Source organism: Scyliorhinus canicula, chromosome 20 (genome assembly GCF_902713615.1).
Source record: "Scyliorhinus canicula chromosome 20, sScyCan1.1, whole genome shotgun sequence".
Taxonomy (NCBI): domain Eukaryota; kingdom Metazoa; phylum Chordata; class Chondrichthyes; order Carcharhiniformes; family Scyliorhinidae; genus Scyliorhinus; species Scyliorhinus canicula.
Genome location: NC_052165.1, coordinates 87526399 through 87538884, shown reverse-complemented (window position 1 = coordinate 87538884; position 12486 = coordinate 87526399).

Below are 12486 nucleotides of genomic sequence, written 5' to 3'. Positions count from 1 at the left end.
AATCATTAATAATAATGCAGTTCATTTTACGTCTTCTTTGTCCACCATTGTACTTCCTTCTCTTCATCATATTTGTGACAAAGCATCGGCTATCACGTTTTCTCCTTCTGCTACATGTATAGTTTTTAAATGAAAGGACTGTCAAAATAAAAAATCGAAACAGTTTGGCATTGTTATTCCTGAATCGCTCCAAAATCGTTAATGGATGATGATCAGTATACTTAATTGTTTCAGACGAATTGTTGGTAACATTAATCTGAAACTGTTGCGAATCCAGCACAAAGCTCAACATCTCTTTCTCAATCGTTGAATACTTCCTCTGGTCACCCAGGTTGAGAGGGTTGTTACGAAGGCGTATGGTGTGTTAGCTTTTATTGGTAGAGGATTTGAGTTTCGGAGCCATGAGGTCATGTTGTAGATGTACAAAACTCTGGTGCGGCCGCATGTGGAGTATTGTGTGCAGTTCTGGTCGCCACATTACAGGAAGGATGTGGAAGCATTGGAAAGGGTGCAGAGGAGATTTACTAGGATGTTGCCTTGTACGGAGTGAAGATCATATGAGGAAACGATGAGGGACTTACGGCTGATTTCGTTAGAGAGAAGAAAGTTATGAGGTGACTTAATTGAGGCATACAAGATCATCAGAGGATTAGATAAGGTGGACAGTTTTTTCCTAGGTTGGTTATAGACAGCACGAGGGCGATTAGCTTAAAATTGAGATGGGGTAGATATAGGACAGATGTCAGAGGTAGGTTCTTGACTCAGAGAGCAGTAAGGGCGTAGAATAACCTGCCTGCGACAGTAGTGGGCTCGCCAACATTAAGGGCATTTAAATGGTCATTGGATAAATATATTGATGAGCAGGGAATAGTGTAGATAGGCTTTAGAGTGGTTTCACAGGTTGGCGAAACAACCAAGGTCCAAGGGGCCTGTACTGCGCTGTAATGTTCTATGTTCTTTGTTCTATGTATCTCCCTTTATCTTCCTTTCTCCCACATGTCGTATTCAAGCTGCTTTAATTCTTTTTCATGTTCAAGGTGCTTGAACTTGAATTCAATTCTAGCCATTTCCAATGATTCTGACTGTGTCTCACGCAGTTTTCAGTGTTCAGCTACCGCCGCAATTAAAATTTTTTTTGTATTTTGTTAGGCAATGTTAACTGCAATGCTTTTTCGAAATCTAAAAACCTTCTATTAGACGCTGTTTTTAAGGTACTGCATGTTACCTTCTCCACCCCAAAAACGTCTGAGCCTCTGCAAGACGCATTGTCCACAACACACTTACGACTTAAACTGGAATACGACACCTGAAAGGCAAACACAAATGTGCTCACCCCTGACTGTCATTAGGTTCACTAATCCAGTCCATCACGTAAGATGGGCTTTGATCGCACGAACCTCCAATTTGTCACGGGCAAGGGTCTATAAACATCCAAAGTATATCATGGAGTTCAACTAAACTACAACTGTTTACAGATTTTGGTCATGAGGAGCACAAGGGTTCAGGAGTTATTCAACAGAGGCCTTAAACACTTTTAAAGAAAAACAAAGTTTATTGTACGAATTCACTTGACATTTTTATGAACACACACATTACGCATTTTTTTATCAACTACAGATACCCTGACAGATACAGTTCTCTAACCTACCCCTTAAGAAGTTCCCTTAACTGTTCCAATCTATACGCTCAATGGAAGAGTCGTGGGGAAAATTGTTGGACAGAGAGATCTGGGAGTTCAGGTCCATTGTACCCTGAAGGTGGCAATGCAGGTCGATAGAGTGGTCAAGAAGGCACACAGCATGATTGCCTTCATTGGACGGGGTATTGAGTGCAAGAGTCGGCAGTTCATTTTACAGTTGTATATGACTTTGGTTAGGCCACATTTGGAATACTGCGTGGAAGTCTGGTCGCCACATTACCAGAAAGATGTGGATGGTTTAGAGATGGTGCAGAGGAGGTTCACCAGGATGTTGCCTGGTATGGAGGGTGCTAGCTATGAAGAAAGGTTGAGTAGATTAGGATTGTTTTCGTTGGAAAGTCGGAGGTTCAGGGAGGACCTGATTGAGGTCTACAAAATTATGAGAGGAATGGACAGGGTGGATAGCAACAAGATTTTTCTAAGAGTGGGGGTGTCAATGACAAGGCGGCACGATTTCAAGGTGAGAGGGGGAACGTTTAAGGGAGATGAGCGTGGGATGTTTTTTACGCAGAGGGTGGTGGGTGCCTGGAATGCTTTGCCAGCGGAGGTGGGAAAGGTGGGCACGATAGTATCATTTAAGATGCAGCTAGACAGATATATGAACGGGCGGGGAACAGAGGGAAGTAGATCCTTGGAAAATAGGCGACAGGTTGAGATAATGGATCCGGATCGGCGCAGGCTTGCAGGGCCGAAGTGCCTGTTCCTGTGCGGTAATATTGTTTATTCTTTAATCAGCGAACAACATACATGAAGCAGAAAACCCTTTTACCAACACTGCACATTTTAGTTCCATCCAGAAAATATTTATCTCTGTTCAATTATCAAATGATCTGGGGATATATTTTGACATGCGGGGAGATTGAGAGACAAGACAGGCTTCTCTGAATCGAGCTTCCGAATGTAAAACGAATGTAAAACTCAGCGCCACAGCCCAACTACAGCATCACAATGACATCACTGCCGCCATTTGATAATACAAAACATTTCTTAAAGGGACACTCCATGACACTATATTATCAGAAAAGTACTTCTGGGGCTGCACACTCGCACAGTGGCTAGCACTGTTGCTTTAGAGTTCCAGGGTTCCAGGTTCGACTTCCAGCTTGGATCATTGTGCTGAGTCTACATGTTCTCCCTATGTCTGTGTGGATTTCCGACGGGGGCTCCAGTTTCCTCACACAAGTTGCGTTAGGTAATTTGGGCATTGTCTCTCTGTCTACCCGAACAGGCGCCGGAATGTGGCGTTGAGAGGCTTTACGCAGTAACTTCATTGCAGTGTTGATGTAAGCATACTTGTGACAATGAGGATGACTAATAAAGAAATGTTACTAAAATATGGGGTTGTTGGATGTGTGGAAACAGTAATTTGGATATATAGCCCCCTTGTTCTTCGTTGTCCATTGTTTTCGCAGATGTAACTTGCAGTGCTGAAAGCTTCCAGCGATTTGCTGCTCTTCCAAAAGATCTCTCTACCTCGTCCTGCTCTCCTGCCTAAATCCACAAGTTTGGAGATCCTTTCTTCAGTGGAAACACTTTCTCAAAACCTATACTTTTCTTACCCCTCAGAATCTTCACTGCCTTTATCAAGTCTCCTCTCAGCCTCATTTCCTCCAAGGAATACCGCTTCAACCACATCAATCTATCGTTATAAATAAGGTTCTTTATCTCTGCATGTATATTTGTGATTCGCCTCGGTACTCTTTCCAAATATTTCATATCCCTTCCATAAGTTTGGTGCCCAGGAATGAAGGCAGTACTCAGGACAAAGCCTAAATAATTAGTTGCACAAGCTGAACTTGTGTCCCTTGACCTCTCACTTAATTCAACGTTGAATACACCCAAGGATACAATATGCTTTGTTGGATGGCCTGTCGCATCTAGTTACATTGTCAGTCGCCTCAAATCTGTCCATTACCTTTAGCAATCATTCAGGTATCGACAAAAGTAATTCCTTCTTGCGAAGCGATTCATCACTGGGAAGAACTCTGTGTAATCTCCTCCAGCTCCTCTGCTCTGAGAGGGAATATCCATGTGCATGTCTCAGTCACCACCTCCTAATTCCGTCAATACAAACATCTACGCATCATAACTTGGGCAGCACGGTAGCATGGTGGTTAGCATAAATGCTTCACAGCTCCAGGGTCCCAGGTTCGATTCCCGGCTGGGTCACTGTCTGTGCGGAGTCTGCACGTCCTCCCCGTGTGTGCATGGGTTTCCTCCGGGTGCTCCGGTTTACTCCGACAGTCCAAAGATGTGCGGGTTAGGTTGATTGGCCAGGCTAAATTGCCCTTAGTGTCCTAAGAAAATAAGATTAATGGGGGTTGTTGGGTTACTGGTACAGGGTGGATACGTGGGCTTGAGTAGGGTGATCATTGATCGGCACAACATCGAGGGCCGAAGGGCCTGTGCTGTTTGGTTCTACTTCTACTTCTATAACTAAGGTATTTGCATTATGTCTAATTACTAATGTCTATCATTCAATAGAGAAAAATCAGATTTGTCACAAAGCTGATTTATATGGAACCACGGTAACCTGATTTTCCTCTTTCATTTACTACTTCTTTCTCCTTACACTTGTCCTTCTGCATTCTTTTATAACCTCTTGAGAATGTTAGACCCTAGAAATCCGGAGCAGGCCCCTCGAGCCTGCTCCAAGTTCATAGGCAAGTATATCATCCGTTCAGTGTAGAAAACATAGCTCTACACGGGTCCACAGTTACGGGAACAGCAACTCCCTGTGCAATTCCAAAAGGACCTTTGTACTGTCGTTGTCAGATTCCCTTTTAATGAAGAACAAAGCACCATTCACATGTCGAATTCCAGAAGCATGTGCTCATATGCGATTTATTCGCCGAATCCTCCTGAACTCCCAAAATTTAATGGATTATGAACTTTTTCCGAAACCTGTGCCTCTTGACTCTTTCAAAACGTAGATTTGCCATTTATAATATCTCTTGGCACAACGACATCAATGAAAATGTGTGACAGATGTCGTGGTTCCCCAGGACGACAATTTGTTTGTACCTATTCAAATATTAAAACACAGAGAGTCTGAGGAGCGATCTTCCAAGCAGTGAACTTTATTTTTCTTAGCATGAGAAAAACAAAGCTGAGATTGTCCGGAGCAATCTAAAGAAGCTTCAGGGCTTACCGCCTTTTATGTACATTTTAACTCCATGATTCAAACTCTTATCTTAATTTACAGCCCTCTTATCTTGCTTTCCTTACTTTGGCCACCACTGTTTATAGTGAGCCTCTATCTGTCTCAGTCAAGACTGGTCGTTTCTCTCTCTGCTTCGTCAACCATGGTAGCCATAAGTCAGTCCTTATCTCGTCTCTGTAAACTTTCCTGCTTGTGTCGTGGTTTTTGCTGACCAAGGCCGAATGTATACAAAAACAGGCTTCCTTCATTCCTGTCTTTTTATGGCCCTTATTTATGGCCAACCATTTTAGTTAAGCCCTGAGCCGTGTTCATTGTTTTCCCAAGTGACTGTTGTATTTTAAATGTTAGGTAAAGCTATAGTCTTTTTCTGGGTCTTCTGCTTTAATCATATTAACTATTCTTGATTACATTAGCTATACTTGATTACCTTAGCTATACTTGATTACATTAGCTATACTTGATTACATTAGGTCACACAAAGTTACCCTGGGTTACACACTCATCTCAATACTCACCTAAATCTACTTTATCATTTCACTAAAACCTATGATTCTAAACTTGGTACCTAACTCATACAATATCCAGTACAAATTCCCTTACATGTCCCCCCTTTGAGGCTATTCCCTAGCCTCACACAAATTACCAAGCTCAAATAATCCCCTTACTGGATCCCATTTACAATTTATTTTAAACACTTTTTGCAGGCAATGTGGAGGAGCCGAATACTTTGGTCAGGGAACAATGTCCCTAATTCTTCTTTATCATAATTCATCTATCCAGGTTCTAATTCTCGGGTCGCTCCCCCAGATTGCTTGCTCCTGACAGTCATCAGCCAAAAACCTTCCCACCCTTGTCAAGGGAAGGAAAAAAGACTGATTCCTGTGTACAGACTAAGTTCTCCAAGTCTCTTGCGAATTTCAGTCAGGTGCTGTTGTTGGTACAAAGCAATCGTCCATTATTATAGTCCTTTCACAGAGTGACGAGTTTCCATCTCGACCAGGGTCATGGTGAATCCGCTCATCGGAGGCAGCTCAAGGTTTTCCCGTTCCTCTGTTTTTCCTCGCGAGCGTGAGCTGCTTGTAACCATCATCTGCCGTGTTGCAACTCTGGTAAGGAAGGATCTCAGGGCGGGTAGAAAACAACAAAATATGAGTCCTAGAACGGTTATGATTGTGATTGCTACAGCTCCAGCTTTGGCGAACCATGCCCCCCATCTTCCGAACATCCTATCCAACCAATTCCAGGCTTCATGCCCAAACCCAGCATTTTCTTTCACTTCTGCCCTAAGATTCTTCAACTTATTCATGGCCCGTGTAAATGACCCCTCTGGATCAGTGTTGTTAGGGATAAATGTGCAACACTGATCTCCAAACATAACACAGACCCCTCCTTTCTCCGCCAGGATCCTCTGATGCACATACCACACAATCTTTCCCCTCACTGTTTTTCTGACCTGTATACTCAGCCCATTTCCACCATCTGTTCCTTGTTGCTTTCTCCCAAATAGTATCCGTACTCACTGATCGCCTACATCTTGTTTGTCTTAATACTCTACCTTCCTGATTCCGCACCCCTATATCATCTGCATCCCGCTTTCCCTTGTTACGGGTCAAGGAAGTCCCCCAGGGAAACAGTTTCCAAGTCCCATGTGGGGAACGAGGCCCTTTCCCCGTCCTCACCTCCCTCGGCACCGTGACTAACAGGCTCAGGCTGGGCATTTGTATCATCAGCCAGCTCATGCACAGAACCACTCTCATCATCATTTATTATTTCTGCTGTACTTTGGCTCTGCTCCTCCTCCTCACGATTCTCCTCGTGTAGTTCTATCTCTTCCTCGCTGCTACTTCTATCCGCCCTACCTCTAACTTCAGTCTCCCTTCTCTCCCCTACCCCGGGTACCGTTCTGGTACAATGGTTCAAGTGATACCACAGTGTACTGCCTTCTACTTGCAAAGCCGTGGGAGATACTCTGGTGACTTCAAACGGCCCTTCTCGTCTGGGTTCATGCCAACGTCTCCGGAACTTTCTGATGTATACTTGATCTCCCGGTGTGATCTGGTGTTCCGTGGCAGGGCTCTCCTCCTCCTTGGCCTTTTCCTGTTCAAAAATAGTTCTATGTATAAAAGTTAATTGTCGTACATACTCTCTTGCATCCTGATCTAAACACTCCAATGTGGGGCCCCCTGTTCCCCCGATCTTTGGCACCGGCATTACTCTTCCTGTCATCATCTCATGCGGGCTTAAATGTGTGATTCTGTTTTCCTGACTCCTGTACTGCATTAAAGCCAATGGCAGAGCATCTATCCAGTTTTTTCCTGTCTCACTACAAATTTTGCTTATTTTAGCCTTGAGGGTTCCGTTTGCTCTCTCCACCATTCCTTGGGATTGAGGATGATACACACATCCAAACCTCTGCTTTATACGGAGTGCTGAGAGTGTCTCTCTCAGTGCCCTCCCTATAAAAGCAGATCCATTGTCTGAACTTAATTGCATGGGTATGCCAAATCTTGGGATAATTTCTTTTGACAGGAAGTTAATTACCGTTCCAGATCCTTGATCTTTGGATGGCGTTGCTTCTATCCATCTGCTGAATCTATCAATAATCACTAGCATGTATCTTTTTCCTCTTACCACCTTTCCCATATCCACATAGTCCATGCATAGATGTTTAAACGGCCCTTCTGGAATGGGTATGTGCCCTATTGGGGCAGTAATGCCTTTCCTGATATTATTCTGAGCACACACCTCACACAGACCCAGTATGTAGTCAATTGAGTTCTGCAGGTATGGTGACCAGAATCCTTCTTTCTTAATCTTCCTAGCCACTTCTCCTCTCGCACAGTGATCCACCCCGTGTGCTTCACTAATTAGTACGGTTAGTAACGATGTGGGTGCTATGATCAACCCTTCCCCATTTCTCCATATTTTGTCATGTTGTCCCTGTAATGCTCCTCTCTCTCTCCACATTGTTTTTTCTGCTACAGGGGCTTCTTCCTGTAATTGTGCCACATCTTCTAATGTGATTTGAGGTTCGATATTCCCCACACCTGGCCCTGGGTGCGGCCTTGCTATTTCTACTGGGGCTATCGTAGCCTCAATGTATCCTGATGCTTCTTTAGCCGCCTTGTCAGCTTTGGTATTTCCCTGTGTGATGTTATCTGTTCCCTTTTTATGCGCCTGACACTTAATTATGGCTAATTCCCTTGGGCCCATCATAGCCCTTATTAAAGCCCTGATTTGAACTTCGTGTTGAATTGGTCCTCCTCCGCTTTTCATAAATCCCCTTTGCTTCCATATTGCCCCAAACAGGTGACAAACCCCGTGGGCATAGGCCGAATCAGTATAAATTTCCACTGCTTCCCCGTTTGCTAATTCACATGCTCTGGTCAGTGCTTCAAGCTCCGCTAACTGGGCTGAGCATGGCTGCTCACATTCTTTTGCCTCCACTACCTCAAATGTTTTCCCTTTCTGTTCAACTACTGCATAGCCAGCATGATTTCCCCTATGATCCCTATGGCACGAGCCGTCAACATACAACGTTCTCTTTTCTTCTGTGTTTAACCTATCTGCCTTCAGATCTTTCCTCAGTTTCATAAACGCTCTTGTCTCTCTCACACACTCATGCTCCTCTCCCTCATGTGGCAATGGCATATAGTCAGCTGGGTTGGCCCTATTGCACTTTACTATCGTAATGTCCGGGAATGTGGTCAGCATTTGAAAATGGTGAATTCTAGCCGGCGTCAGAACAAACTTCCCTTTTTCAATCAATTCAGCTACTTTATGGTATACATGTATGTTTATCGGATATCCCATTGTGACCGTAGCTGCCTTTTCGTACGCCCACCAAGCTGCTGCCAGGCCTTGATAACACGGCGGGTATCCCATTGCTACGTCATCTAGCTTGGTACTATAATATGCTACAGTCTGCCTTCGCCTTCCCTTGCAACTTTCCTGTGTTAACACTGCTGTAGCAAATCCGGCTTCTCTGTTACTCACAAATAAATCAAAGGGCTTGTCATAGGTCGGTAAAGCCAATGCTGGTGCCTGTGCCATTTCACTCTTTATATTCTCAAATGCTTCTAGCGCATCTTTGTCCCATTTTAGTTTGGCTTTTAATTCGTCACACCCTGCTCGCTGCGCCAATTTTGTCGTGGTTCCCCAGGACGACAATTTGTTTGTACCTATTCAAATATTAAAACACAGAGAGTCTGAGGAGCGATCTTCCAAGCAGTGAACTTTATTTTTCTTAGCATGAGAAAAACAAAGCTGAGATTGTCCGGAGCAATCTAAAGAAGCTTCAGGGCTTACCGCCTTTTATGTACATTTTAACTCCATGATTCAAACTCTTATCTTAATTTACAGCCCTCTTATCTTGCTTTCCTTACTTTGGCCACCACTGTTTATAGTGAGCCTCTATCTGTCTCAGTCAAGACTGGTCGTTTCTCTCTCTGCTTCGTCAACCATGGTAGCCATAAGTCAGTCCTTATCTCGTCTCTGTAAACTTTCCTGCTTGTGTCGTGGTTTTTGCTGACCAAGGCCGAATGTATACAAAAACAGGCTTCCTTCATTCCTGTCTTTTTATGGCCCTTATTTATGGCCAACCATTTTAGTTAAGCCCTGAGCCGTGTTCATTGTTTTCCCAAGTGACTGTTGTATTTTAAATGTTAGGTAAAGCTATAGTCTTTTTCTGGGTCTTCTGCTTTAATCATATTAACTATACTTGATTACATTAGCTATACTTGATTACCTTAGCTATACTTGATTACATTAGCTATACTTGATTACATTAGGTCACACAAAGTTACCCTGGGTTACACACTCATCTCAATACTCACCTAAATCTACTTTATCATTTCACTAAAACCTATGATTCTAAACTTGGTACCTAACTCATACAATATCCAGTACAAATTCCCTTACACAGACTGAAGGGGAAAAGATCCCATTCCACAGTAAGATACGAAGCCAGTAGACTACGAAATAAAATAATTTCGTCTTTCATAAACCCACGAAGTTGATGTATTTAATTAAGAACGTATAGAACTCGAAATGACAACATATGATCCACGGATGCCAATGCAAAAATAATGTGCAGCAAATCATGCTCTTTTATTATGTAAAATAATGAGAGTTGAATTTTGCAATGAAGTATAATTGTACATAAACTTGAATATTCGTAACTGTGCAATTGTTTCATCTTTCACCATTTCGTTTTCTCTGAGTTATTTTCCATAATCAAGTTTGAATTAAATCGATCTGTTTAATGTTATGGTCATTATCTATCTCAATATCGAGGAGATGGATTCAGGACAAAGTGATAATCGAATTCCTCTCAGCTTTGAACGCAACAACATGATTCTGAACAGACCTCCAATGTCCCCACCAGAGGAGAGGAACCGGGAGTTCACAAATAGCGCGAGAGGAAAAATTATCAAAGAGGGCGAGGAGCCGAGAGTTCACAGAGAGCATTAGAGAGGCCGAAGGTTTAAAAAGAGCGCACGAGCAGCCGCAGTTTTAAAAAATAATGTGTCAAGAAAGTAAGTCAAAGAGCCGAACCAATATGGTTGAAAGACAGGAAGGAAGAACAGAGTGCGACTTTACATCTCCGAAGAAAATCTAAACAGCTGTTTGGGTGAGCGCAATTGGGTAGGTACGTCCCACCACTTTTGGTTATAATTGTGAAGATATAATTCTGTGATTCAATCCTCGCAAGAAATATCGTCTGTCATAACAATGAGCAGAGAAGAAGTGCCTAAGTAGATATTTCTTGACAGTAAACTGATTAATTTAACTTGAAGGGGTAAGACATGGCAGGCGAGCTCCAAATTGTGGTCTGCTCTTCCAGATCCACTTCGGACACTAGAAACAGTTCCAGTTCCCAGGTCCAGCATGTCTGCTGAAAGAATCTCGAGGTCAGCTTCTGGAAGACCGTTTCGGAGATGGAGTGACATCTGGGGACACCGTGGTACATTTGGTTGACCACCAGGCAGAACATTTCAGATACTGATGAGGAGAATACCTTTCAGGAGATAATAACAGTAGCTAAATCCGTAGCACAATGGTTGGCTCTGCTGTAGTGGGGGGAGCGAACTGCATTAATGCAGAAATGCATTAGTCACAGGAGATTCAACTGGAAGGGGAATAGACTGAAATAAACTCCAGCATGGTATTGTCACATGTAGTAGAGGCAGCACGGTAGCATTGTGGATAGCACAATTGCTTCACAGCTCCAGGGTCCCAGGTTCGATTCCGGCTTGGGTCATTGTCGATGCTGAGTCTGCACATCCTCCCCGTGTGTGCGTGGGTTTCCTCCGGGTGTTCCGGTTTACTCCCACAGTCCAAAGATGTGCAGTTTAGGTGGATTGGCCATGATAAATTGCCCTTAGTGTCCAAACTTGTCCTTAGTGTTCGGTGGGGTTACTGGGTTATGGGGATAGGGTGGAGGTGTTGACCTTGGGTAGGGTGCTCTTTCCAAGAGCCGGTGCAGACCCGATGGGCCGAATGTCCACCTTCTGCACTGTAAATTCTATGTTCATCTATGTGAAACAAGAGGACGATTCAGGCAGTGCACGGATCTCTCAAAGCTATTCTCCTGCACAAATGTGTACCATTTCAGATACTGATGAGGAGAATATCTTTCAGGAGGTAATAGCAGTAGCAAAATCCGCAGCACAACGGTTAGCTCTGCTGCAGTGGCAGGAGCAAACTCTGGAGGAAAGTATTAGTCACAGGGGATTCAACTGTCAGGGAAATAGACTGAAATAAACTCCAGCATGGTATGCTGCCTCCCTGATGCGAGGGTCAACGGTGTCTCGGAGCGGTTTCAAAGCATTCTTGAGGGAGAGGGTGAACGACCCGTGGCCGTGGTACACATCGGTACAAATAAAACAAGGGAACAAAAGGAATTGATTGATCGATTGATTAACATGTATTGTCACATGAACCAGAATACAGTGAAAAGTATTTTCCTGCAGCCAAGGATTGTACAGAGTGTGTACATCGTAGACAAAATGTAATCAACATAATACATTAACAAATGGTACATCAACAAATACTGATTGGTTACAGTGCGGAACAATGACCAAACAAGCAATACATGAGCAAGAGCAGTTCCGGCCGTCGTGATGTGTTTTAACATCAATCCGAGGGAGAGTTGTTGTGGAGCATAGTCGCTGTGGGGAATAAGTTGTTCCTGTGTCTGGATGTGCGTGTCTTCAGACGCCTGTATCTTCTGCCTGATAAATGTGTCTGGCAGAGAGAAAAGCCAGGAGGTGATGTGTCTCTCACACTGATGCCTGCCTTCCTGACGCAGCAGAGGTGTAGGCACAATCAATGGGAGGATGGTAAGCTTGCGCAATGCGTTGGTCTGAGTTCACCACACTCTGAATCAGGGCCTAAAACAGAATACAGGGAGCTGGGAAGCAATCTGGAATGTCTGGCATCAAAGGTAATTATCTTTATATAACTACAAGTACCAGGTGTCAGTCAGAGTACAAACAGTACATACATCAGGAGCATACGTGGTTGAAGGGATGGTGTGAGCGGGAAAGTGTCAGTTTCCTGGGAATTGGGACCCATTCTGTGGGGTAGTAGAACCAATAGAATCTGGATGGGTGAAATGTCG